Below are 12,002 nucleotides of genomic sequence, written 5' to 3' on the forward strand. Positions count from 1 at the left end.
GACACTTGTACAGGATAACATGTATTCCAATATTCAGCAAAACAGACAAGAAGTAATAACTGAGCACTGCAGCAAAAATCTACACACACAATATTTGTTTCCACTGAGTTTCTAGGGTAAGAGATAGCACTTTCCCTTCACCAGAACCTAAAATTGACACGAGATACAAAAACATTAGCAGATTATAATATATGTGGCAGGCAATGGTGTTGCTGTGACGTCAGGTCAGAATGAGGAAGAATAACACAGGTAACCGCAGTTCAAAGGCGCAGCTCGCCGTTTATTATACACAAAAATAAATAAAATATTTAAAAAACGAAAAAACGCTTGCAGAGCCAATATAAATATTTCAATAAAACAAAATCACAAACACAAAAACACAGGTCAGGCTGGGCAATCGCCTTCACTGATCCTATACTTTACTGTTAAATTAATCTCTCTCCTCTCGCTCTCCCGTTCTCCACCTCCGAACACCCACCCAGAGCGACCCCAGGCGAAGCAGAGCCGGCAGCGACCCCAGGCGAAGCAGAGCCGGCAGCGACCCCAGGCGAAGCAGAGCCCTCAGCGACCCCAGGCGAAGCAGAGCCCTCAGCGACCCCAGGCGAAGCAGAGCCCTCAGCGACCCCAGGCGAAGCAGAGCCCTCAGCGACCCCAGGCGAAGCAGAGCCTTCAGCGACCCCAGGCGAAGCAGAGCCTTCAGCGACCCCAGGCGAAGCAAAGCCCTCAGCAACCCTAGGGGAGGCAAAGGAGACACAGGCAGCCCCAGGAGATGCGGGACCCTCGGCAACCCCAGGCAAAGCAGAACCCTCAGCAACCCCAGGCGAAGCGGGACCCTTGGCAACCCCAGGCAAAGCGGCACCCTCGGCAACTCTAGGGGATATAAGAGAGACACAGGCAGCCCCAGGTGATACGGAGCACCAGGCAGCTCCAGGCGATGCGAGGCAGGCATTCTTGGGCGGTGCGATGCAGACATCCTTGGGCAATGCAAGGCAGGCTAGCAGCGGTCCCACGGAAGGCGACGGTGGAAGCGGACCATCGGGAGGTAACGACTCTCCTCAGCAACCTATGCAGGGGCTGCTGAGGCTTGGCAGCCTCTTGTCCTAGTCCATTCTGTCGTGAAGAGAGAGGCAGCTCCTGCTCCTCTCCCTTGGTGGTGGAAACAGAGGCAGCTCTTGCTGCTCTTGCTTCTGGTGGCGAAGGCGGCAGGGGCTTCTCCCCTTCTGGTGGCGAAGGCGCCAGGGGCTCCTCCCCTTCTGGCAGCGAAGGCGGCAGGGGCTCCTCCCCCTCTGGCTGCAGTGGGGAAACCAGCGGGCATGCTCCCTCTGCTGGTGGAGGTGGGAGCAGCACATAGTCCTCCCACAGTGGTGGAGGCAATTTAGCAACAAATTAATCACTTAATTAAGGAGATGGCCACCTTCTGCACAAGGTTTCAAATTAGCAACTGGCAGAGGACGGGATGCCAATCTCGTCTCTGCCAGAACAAGAGTTTTCTTCAGTTCATCAGCACTGAAAGAGAGCAGCAGGGGTGAGTAAAGAAATGAGATTCACAGTAAGGCCGCTTACTTATATAATGGTGTCTGTTGTTTATCTTTCGTTTTTTTCAGATTTTCTGATTGTGTACTTTGCTCAAAAATGCTCATTTTCAGATTCCTTGTTATGGTGAATTGGTTATGCTTTATCAGTTATTTATTACAAACTTATCACTTGGCATTCAAATCAGCTCAATTTTGTTAATATTTACACTCAGCTGCACATATACCTGCATTTTTTTGTTGCAGTAGTGTTTTCAAATGAGAGACTGCAGGAGTGGTGTTTTCTCTGCATAGAGGTACTTATATGGAAATGAACTGTTTGAATTTCTTAATTAAATGTGTTCAATATTTTAGACCACACCAAGCTGTGTTTGATTTCCAAAATCGGGATGCAGGTTTTAAAACACCAAAGTCAAATACTGTATTTGAAATAACAGAAATAAATAAACTGAGGCTTTAAAATGGAATCCACACTGAAAAACATTTTACGTGGGTTATCTGCTCAATCTGCATAGACAAGTTTTGATAGTTATTTATCATTCATAACTCTTCTGTTTTTTGTTCTCCTGCCTGTTTGCTCAACCTGGCTTACTAATGCTTGTTTCACCATGTGACCCTCCTAGACACAGTAATGTGTTGGCTAGATTGAAACAAAAGGAATAAAGGAAACAGCATGCAGACTAACATAAACCAGCATGCAAAGATGGAAACAAATTCAAACACAGGAAATGAAGGGGCAGGGTTTAGAAAGAGATATGGCATAGCCTTCCTAGTTGGACTTTTCAGTCAACTTAAGAGATAATTGTTACTAAAAGTCTTCTGGCCAAACCTTTATTTGGACTGGCTCATATTTATAAAGTATACCCCCTAATAAACTGGCCATGTCTGAGGTTCAATATGCATGAAGCATCTAGTTTGCTGTTGAAATGCAGATATTTTAGAATAAATTGTATACACGTATTTGAAATTCAGATGAGGTATTTATTTGTATTGTGTGGGAGTCATTGTACCCATAAACTCTGTATAGAAGTAAATAAACACTGACTGCATGTATTTCACCCATCCCCCTTTGTGAAAGTCATTGTTCATTATTTGTTTTTAACTGATGTTTGTATCATTTTCTTGTTTAATAGTGTTTAAATGTGTCAACCTATTGGCTATTTCTGTACTACCTTTGATGCAATTGTATGTATGTGTATAACATGTAAATATAAGGTGTCCCTTAAACCTTGAGGGACACATCTGGGAACAATTCATACAAGTTGTGAAAAAATTGAAAAAAACTAATCAACTTCATAATTATTGTAAAAGTTGTGTTACACATGTAGTAGTAGTAGTTAAAATTGAAGACTAAAATAAAAAAAAATGGTTCATCTTCATAGATGTGTTATAAAAAAAAAAAAAAAAAAAAAGAAGAACTGTGCCTGGTGAGTGTTATTCACATTAGTGTCAATCACATTATTCAAAAATGAAAACTGACTGTCTCAAAACTAACAAAACATTTAATACATCAAGCCCTCTCTATCTCAGTGTTTTCCTGCTTAAATAACCATTCATATAAAACAAAGCTCATGTAATTTGATCAGGCCAACTGTGGAAAAAGGAATCTGTATGCAAGATGTTTTCACAAGGGAAGCTTTTAAGAACTATTAACTGAGGGGGCACCAGGGTATATTGTATGAAACATGTGCCACATATTGTGCAAACTTTCCTTTAGGAAAAGCCAGTGGCTTAATGCAATGCACACTCTATCTGTGAAAGTATATCTCTTAATGTAATGCGTGCTCTATTTAGAAAATGGAAACAGACAGGTGTGAGTTTTCTGAAACTCATTTTGTGTACAGGGTGACCCATAAGTTAGGCATCACTGGTAATATCATATCAAGCTGATTAGGATGATTTTTGTTAAATCGGGGAGCCACGCCCGTTGACTTTCTGCACCACATATCAAAATGATCTCAATGTATTCCTCTTTGCTTAAAGACATTTCACACCTGAAAGAACTAGGCAACCCTTATCATAATCATGCCTGGGATGCTTGGTTTAAGGGACACCTTATATTTACATGTTATACACATACATACAATTGCATCAAAGGTAGTACAGAAATAGCCAATAGGTTGACACATTTAAACACTATTAAACAAGAAAATGATACAAACATCAGTTAAAAACAAATAATGAACAATGACTTTCACAAAGGGGGATGGGTGAAATACATGCAGTCAGTGTTTATTTACTTCTATACAGAGTTTATGGGTACAATGACTCCCACATAATACAAATAAATACCTCATCTGAATTTCAAATACGTGTATACAATTTATTCTAAAATATCTGCATTTCAACAGCAAACATTCTTTTCATTCTTACAAGCAGCTACAAAATAAAAATAGTGACACTCAATTAAAACTGTAAAAAAAAAAAAAAAACATACTGTGGACGCACACGGTCTCAGGTGATGCTGCACATCCCTCCCATCTACTTATCTAAAAATGAGTTATGCTCATGAACCGTGAAAACACAACATTTATATTCTGAGGCTCTTGATACAGCAGTTAAATTGAGGTCAGACTACCAGTATCAGTCCCGTGCATAAACTGTTTTTGCCAACTCCCCCAAGATACCATATTACAATATTGGATCTCATAACCAGACTCATAATGGCACATTTTTTGTAAATGAATCATTTTAAAAATCAATTGCATTCATACCAGGTGGGTCCTGCCATGTACCCATGGACTCTCACAGAAAGCCCATATCCAACTGTACACCTGGAGACACTTGGGGACCTGTTCTCACTGCTGATCCATACTGGCATTCAAGCCGCATGTGCTTCCATCAAGATGCCATCTAGCCTGGCATGGGCACCTGGGCTCAAATCAACACCATTGTTTTTTCTTAAAATTGCAGAGTTCAATTATACCTTAACTTAAATGCATTGCATTAAATGAAAAATTGCAGCTTAATGGTCATATTGGAAAGGTGTCTAAGTTGCAAAAACAGTAAATGTGAGACTTAGAACAATATTAAAGATAACTGCTTGAGAACCGTTACAATGTTCACGGAACATTTTACTCACCAATAGCTGTGTAGCTTTGAACATACATACACACCCCACCCACCCACACACACACCAAAAAAGGTTTTCTTTATGTTATTCTGAAAATGTACCATGGGGATTTTAGGAACCAGGTCAAATGTTCTGTGTAAATAATGTTTTCCTTAAATAGCATTGTCACTGGTTGAATAGCAACTCGAAAGGGAAAAGTTTTGTGAATTCTATGTGCCTGCTTAGCTTTATTAAAGGCTGTAGGGTTATAATCTTAATTATTTGACACTAATTCCACATTCTGTGTTGTCCTCAAACACAGCCTAAATAGCCTACAATAATATGCTTGGGGTATACACAACTGAATAGCTCTTTAATAGTAGAAAAAACAAATAGAAATGATCATATTACACATCTGGACTGTGGTCTGAGTTCTTCCAAAGATTGCATCCAACAGTTCTGAACTGTGCGCCACATTTCCATTAATATAATAAATATATATAATAAATCCTATCCAATTTCAACCGTGTTTGAACTAAGATAATACAAGTGCTATGAACTACACAGTTATTGATCACCAAATAGAACAGAAAGCCTGTGCGAACATTAATGTAACACTTTTTTTTTTTAAATGTGCCATGCATTAAAAAGTAATACTGCTGCAGTAAAATGTTGCTTGTGTCTATCTTAATGATGTACACCACACTAGAGTTCCAAACCCCTCATACCTGATCTATTTGGTAGTTTTAATGATGTTACTATGAGGTTTAAGAAATCAACCTTTGAAGTATCTGAATGAATATAGATTTGAATAGCGGTGCTGTCTAAGGTTTGCCACTGTTAATATTCTTCTGGGATACAGACAGCCAGTGTCACAGTTCATTGTTCCAAAGTCTTTTTGATCCGAGGTGATGAGAGCAGCGCACAATATTTTCAGGACACCTTGTTCGTAAAAAGACTTTGGAATGGATATTGGCCTGGTTATATTCGCCCGGGATATATGGTGGGGTGCAGAAATATGTGGAGTGTGTCCAGAATGTCCACAAGTCACTCCGAAGACAGTTTGCCTGCTCCGCTGGTCCCAGTGCTCCTTACTAAAACCCAGTTTGAGAGAATTGTGATGGATATTGTAGCCCTGCTAGAAGGTGCTGTCCCAGAACATTGTTTTGTCTTAGTTGCGGTAGATTATGCTACATATTATCCCATAGCGGTACCATTGTGATCTGTTAGAGTCTGCTGAGTGTTCCTCTGTCTCCACTTTGAGGGCTGGGATATGTGACAGGCCAAAAGGGATTCTGACTGAAATTCGACCCACCAACGCTATCTGGATCTGCAGGACTGTGATTCTATCACTTTAGCGGCCACCAAGGGAATACAACATGAACGTTCCAGGCTCTGCCACTCTAAGCCAACAATAAGAACACCGGTCCTGAGTGGACTGGTGTTAGGCTGCTTACAGGGGGAGAGCTTTGAGTACTGATTGAATGATTCAGGTTTAGGGTTATCTTAGGTTCAGATAAAGAAGACATGGTGTTCGGCAGACTCTGCAGTCTGATTAATTACGCTTTTCTGTTGTTACGCTACACTCCATATGTGTTAATTTTTTTTTTTAAGACACTGGAAGAGCTTGTAACTCGGGTACCATTTTTTTTTTGTATTGAACACTGTAATGCTATAGTGCTACTTTGGATGTTAATTTATTAGTTTGTGCAATTTATTACTTGCTGAGATTATGTAAACTCTTTATTTTAGTGGACCAAAAATTTCACGTTTTTATATATTTCAATGTTTTTTTTTTTTTATACCTACATTAAGCTTTAAAGTTGAATGTTTATTTTGTGAAAAGATTTGAAATGACAAAACAGTGGGCATACAGCAGCTTTGAGTTGTATTTTACCAGACATCAAATATGTTAACTGCACGTCTCCATTTCTTTACTGTGACTGTGTGCTGTGCTCTATCTTTGAATTTTAAGCATGCCTAATTGTAAACGTATTCTATCTACCTAATGTTAAAAATACTCCATTTGAAATAATCTCCCCCCCCTCCCAAACACACACCCACACAGTTTTGCCTTAACAATTTTCTGCCTCCAGGACCTTGACTCTGCAGAATTAGTTTACTATGCTATTTTGGCATGGTATTTTGTAGTTTTATCATGCCTTTCCCACGGTTATACCATACATTTGCCATAGTCTTAACCATACCTCGCTATTCTTTACAATGCTTACTGTAAAGTATTGTGGTCAAGTGGCTATTGCAGGTGGCAGGAAACAGTCAGAAGTCGAGGTTAAAATGCCAAAAGTGAGTTTTTATTGAGGTCTCAGGTGAAAAAAATTAACAGTACAAAAAAAAAAAAAAAACAAGTACACAGCTACTCATGCAATTCCAGCTACACTGGAGTCTGAAATCTAGTGCCCCTAAAATGAGCTCTACACCTATACTTATACCTTATCACTAGCCCCTCCCCAGGACTAATCAACTACACCTTCATTAAAGTATAGTCTTATAAATGTTACAATATCTGCATTAACTTATTCAAACTTGTTAGGGTCATTTCCCTTGGTTTAAACATTATATATCCACTCTCAACAGTTAAACATACTACAGTTGTAACCCAACCAAAGGATATATTTCCTCCCACGTTGACTATTAAACGTGCTCACGGCTATAAGAGAGCCTTACATCAACACGGGCGCTCCTCACGATGGCGGTGCCTAGAGCTACTCCAGCTCGCATTTATTCAAAACATGCAATGCATTTTAAAAATATTAACACACGCTTTCACTTCTCTTCTTTAACTAAAAGAAAGCCTGAGCTTTAAAATAAACTTTAGCAACACGCTGTGTCATTAACAAACACTAAATAGTTACAGCGGTAGTCTTAGAACTAACTCTTAACCATATCATAGCAATTAGTTATTTTACATTTACAATGTTTATCATAAACAAACAGCATTGAAAAGACAATATTTAGGATAATGTCCTTCTGTTATGCAATGATGTAAAACCGCAGTGATGGAGTGTGTTTCTCTTTTGTTTTCACTCCGTCACATTGGTACACTGTTATGCTTTTACGATAGGAAACTTTTTTAAGGGAGGCCTTTAAAGATAAACTGCTAGTCAGATGTAAAATAGGTAGAGGCAAACATTTACAGAGTTTAAAATGGAGGCGATCTATATCCAAGATGGAAACAACACAATCAACCATGTGATTTACTTAATATAATACTGCCATGCTACTGTTGCTTGTTAGTAGACTAGGTCCTTTAGAGTACATGTGCAATCAATGAAATTAGTTCAAGTCTCCGTGTCAATAAAATCAAAAGGCCTGTCTGCTCCAGACTCTAACCATGACAACTCTAACATAAAATCAAATCATTTGTACAAAACATCTTTGGCCATCTTTTAATTCAATTTCAACTTCTATATTATATTGTACCACATTTAACCTAATAACTGCTGGCCACTGGCTATATATATATATATATATATATATATATATATATATATATATATATATATATATATATATATATATATAGATATAGATATATATATAGATATAGATATAGATATATAGCCAGCGGCCAGCGGTTAGGTTAAATGCGGTTATCTTTACTGCAGTTCTTCAGCCTGAGTCTTAGACAGATAATGTTATTTGCATAGCACAAAATGTTCCAGAGTTTTATTAAAGGGACAGAGGTGTATGAGATTGGCCTGGCGCGCTGATAAATGAAAGCAAAGAAAGATGACAACAGCCAGCCAGTGAAGCAATCACCTGGTGGATTGGACTTTAACCATCTCCAGGCATATTGCTAGATTGTATTTTCTCCACTACAGAAGGTGCAGTACGTCACCCACAGGTGAAGCCCAGTTATGCACCAGGGAACGTGATATTTTTCAATATCACCTACCTCCCAAAGGCTGATACTGAGAACAGTGTGCTGCTTTGTCTAGTTAACCTTTCTGATTTTCCAGGAGAAATCCCAGTAGTCTAAGAAGTATATGTGTGATTTTGAAATATTTCTGCTGGTCCCATTTGCTCTCTCTCAATATATATTTAGAGTAGGTGGTGCAAGCAAATTGAAGGGTCTCTGTCACATGACTTGGATTGCATAAAGTAGTCTTGGCAAATTAAAAGCAAACTCAGAGCCAGGTTAAATTAGTGTCCCTGGATGGTATTGTGTATATGCAAATACACAAAGTCACCTTATTTGGTGCAACAAAGTTTTACTGTGTATCCTTAATAACACCACCCAACAGTCCCGTTCGTTGCCACTCACAACAAAGTTTGCTCCTGGCAGGAAGGAAATGTCTGCCTCCTGCTGCTATCTCACCTAGGTGCTAGTGCCCCGTTCTCTGCTCTGTCCAGAAGAGCTCCACTCCCAGCGTCCACACTCTCCTACTTCCTGGAATCCTTGGTTAAAGCACAAGACTGGTGTAACAGCACAGCAGAGCAGAGCCTTCCAGGCAGGCAACTCTCCTGCTGATCAACACAGTTCCCTTTTATGCGCCAAGCCACACCCCTGTCAGTCCTCCATGACTAATCGATGGCCAATTGTGTCCATGGAGAAACATTGGCTTTGCCGAATGAGCAACTCAAAACACCTGTGTGATTGTCCTTCCCAAGATGGCCACCACAAGCCTACTCTGTACTTAAGGTATGTCCCATCTTGGTGAGGCACGTGTGGGTCAATTTCTGTAGCGTCACACCCTTCAGGAGGCCAGGTTTTACCCCACCCTCTTATCTTCACGCTACTACAATCAGATATAGAGAAAATGTTAATAACTACATTTTGGAGCAACAGAACTCAGAACCACAGATTCAAAATAACACAAAAATGAGTAGACTTGTAAAGAATCAATTCATACCCAAATACATTCATGTGCACTTAAGGGGAGTCAGCCAATAAGAACACACAATAAGAACACACATTTCTTAAACACTTTTTCTGTCCTTGAAAGTGCTTGGAATGAAGCATCAGAAATCTTTTTTTTTTTTTTTATACAATCTTCTCCAAGCAAAAGGAATGTGTTTTCAGAAGCCACCTCATAAGAACAGCTAGACGTTGTGTCTGTTTGGAACATGAAATATCACATAGCGGGTTGAACTGTCTTGCACTGAAAAGCAGGGCAGTTTAAAATGTATGTTCCATGCTCAGTAACTCTTCAGATAAAACTACACTCCCTGTACTGGAGTACTTTAAAAGTTCATTATAAGTGAGTGTTGCTGTCATTGCCTTTTAGTTATCAAGAACATATATTTTTTAGTTTTAAACAACAATAACTACATTTTCTTGGTGGCAGATGTTGGCACATTAGTGATGGATAAATGTGATTATCTTTACTAAAAGCTTGCCTACTTTTTTGTAGTTTGTGTAGTGGAAATTTGACAAATCGCACCTGCTTTCAAATAACTTTACTCTTACAAGTAATTACATAATTATTTTCAAAAATTGCATGTCGTAATTACTCTGGCTGCACCAAACCAAGAGAATGACAAATGCAGCGTCGTCCTTAACCACTATCCAGGGTCATGCTGTGATTCATTCATACTGCAGCAGTACAAATTCTTCTGGCTAAAGATTTAGAGCACTCTGAGACACTTAGCTTCTTGATATAATCCTGTTGCAGTATGAACGATTCTTTAATAGTTGTGTCTTCTTTTGTTTTTTTTAGAGCATATAGTAACGGTAATGCTAAGCTATGGTAAGTCACTTAAACAATGAAAATGACTTTTTTGAAAATAACCCCCAAAAGCATTGTCAAACCAAAGTGAATGTTAGTTAAAGGGAAGGCCCATAGAGCAAAGTGCAAAGAACTACAGTATGGTAAAGCATAGGAGAATCATGTTTAAACAGTAATAAAGTGTGGAAAATGCATGGAAAAGCAAGGTGAAGTGCTTTTGCAAAGCAGTCACCTGAATATCAGCAACATTTGAACAGTTCTTTGAAAACTGTTCACTGTAAACATCCAAACAAGGAAAGAACAGTATAATACTTTGACATTAAATCAGTAAAGGCAATTAGTTTTTTGGCCACACAGTATATTACATGTATCTGTATGCGGTGGGCAAAAGTGCATTTGCAGGCAGGGATAATGAAGTTGTTTTTAAACTGCTACCAAGAGGGAGTGACTTTTTATGGATACTTCATGAATTCAGTTTTGCACGCATGCACTCTTAATGTTGGGAGACCCATCTTTTGAGATGATTTCTTCTCTTTTCTGCAAAATCAGTAGTGAGCTCAAAACTGTATTGATAACAATACATTCACAAGTATAATGCCCTGTGAAAGGCTGGCGAGTGGATAGAGGCCCAGAGAAAAGACTGCAGTTCAAAAAAATAACACTTATTAACAAATAAACACAAAATAAAAGGGCACAAGGGCCAAAACAAAGGTATTTATGCACAAAAACACAAAGCAAAACTTACAGAAAAGGTTCCCAGGCTGGGTGATGCCTTCACTGGATCAGAAAATATAAAAAACAAAAAACAGCAAACCAAAAACCAGCAAGCACAACCATTAGCTTGCTTCCTCAGCTCCCTCCTCTCCCTAATGGGAAGCTGAGGCTTCCTTTATGTCAGGAGGCTGGGTGCTGATTGATCGTTAATTACTGTGATGGCTGTAATCAACCCCAATTGGACCTGAACACAATAAACCCAGGCAGGTCGGGGAATTTAACCCCATCCCTGCCAATCTATACAGGGCAGTACTCTGCTCTGCCACATGCACCTGTTAGTTTATGCCATAAATGATGCTGATGAAGGTTTTAAAATACATTGCCTTAGCTTGTATTAATGCTAGCAACAGTTTCTCTGATTAACATTTTTTTTTTTTTTGCTTTGCTTGTTTTTCTAAACTGCAATTTGGTCAATGCATATATTTTGAAGACACTACTATGTCATTATTATTTGTTTGTTTAGCAGACACCTTCATCCAAGGAGACTGACAGAGAGTAGGGTGTGTGAACTATGCGTCAGCTGCAGAGTCACTTACAACAGTGTCTCACCTGAAAGTTGAAGCACAAGGAGGTTAAGTGCTTTGCTAAGGGTCACATAGTGAGTCAGTGAACAAACCAGGATTTGAACTGGGGACCTCCTGGTTATAATCCCTTTTCTTTACCCACTGGACCACACAACTTCCAACACAGTTTAGATCTACTTTGTATATCATTCTATAGAACTAATCAAAGAACATAGAATCCCCCCCCCCAAATTTGAGAAAGACCCTTTTCTGATTTATAATTCTTTTGGGTGGTTTTCACAATACTGAAGTTTTATTTTGTTCAGTTTTGTATACAAGGGTCTGTGGCAGAGCGATTACCCTGCACAAGTGGGAATTAGTGTTGGTGTGATTTGTATGGGGAAATTGGTTTATTGTGTATCATTTTGGGGTTGATTTGTTTGATTGAATT

The sequence above is a fragment of the Polyodon spathula genome, chromosome 2 (assembly GCF_017654505.1).
Source record: "Polyodon spathula isolate WHYD16114869_AA chromosome 2, ASM1765450v1, whole genome shotgun sequence".
In the NCBI taxonomy this organism is placed as follows: Eukaryota; Metazoa; Chordata; class Actinopteri; order Acipenseriformes; family Polyodontidae; genus Polyodon; species Polyodon spathula.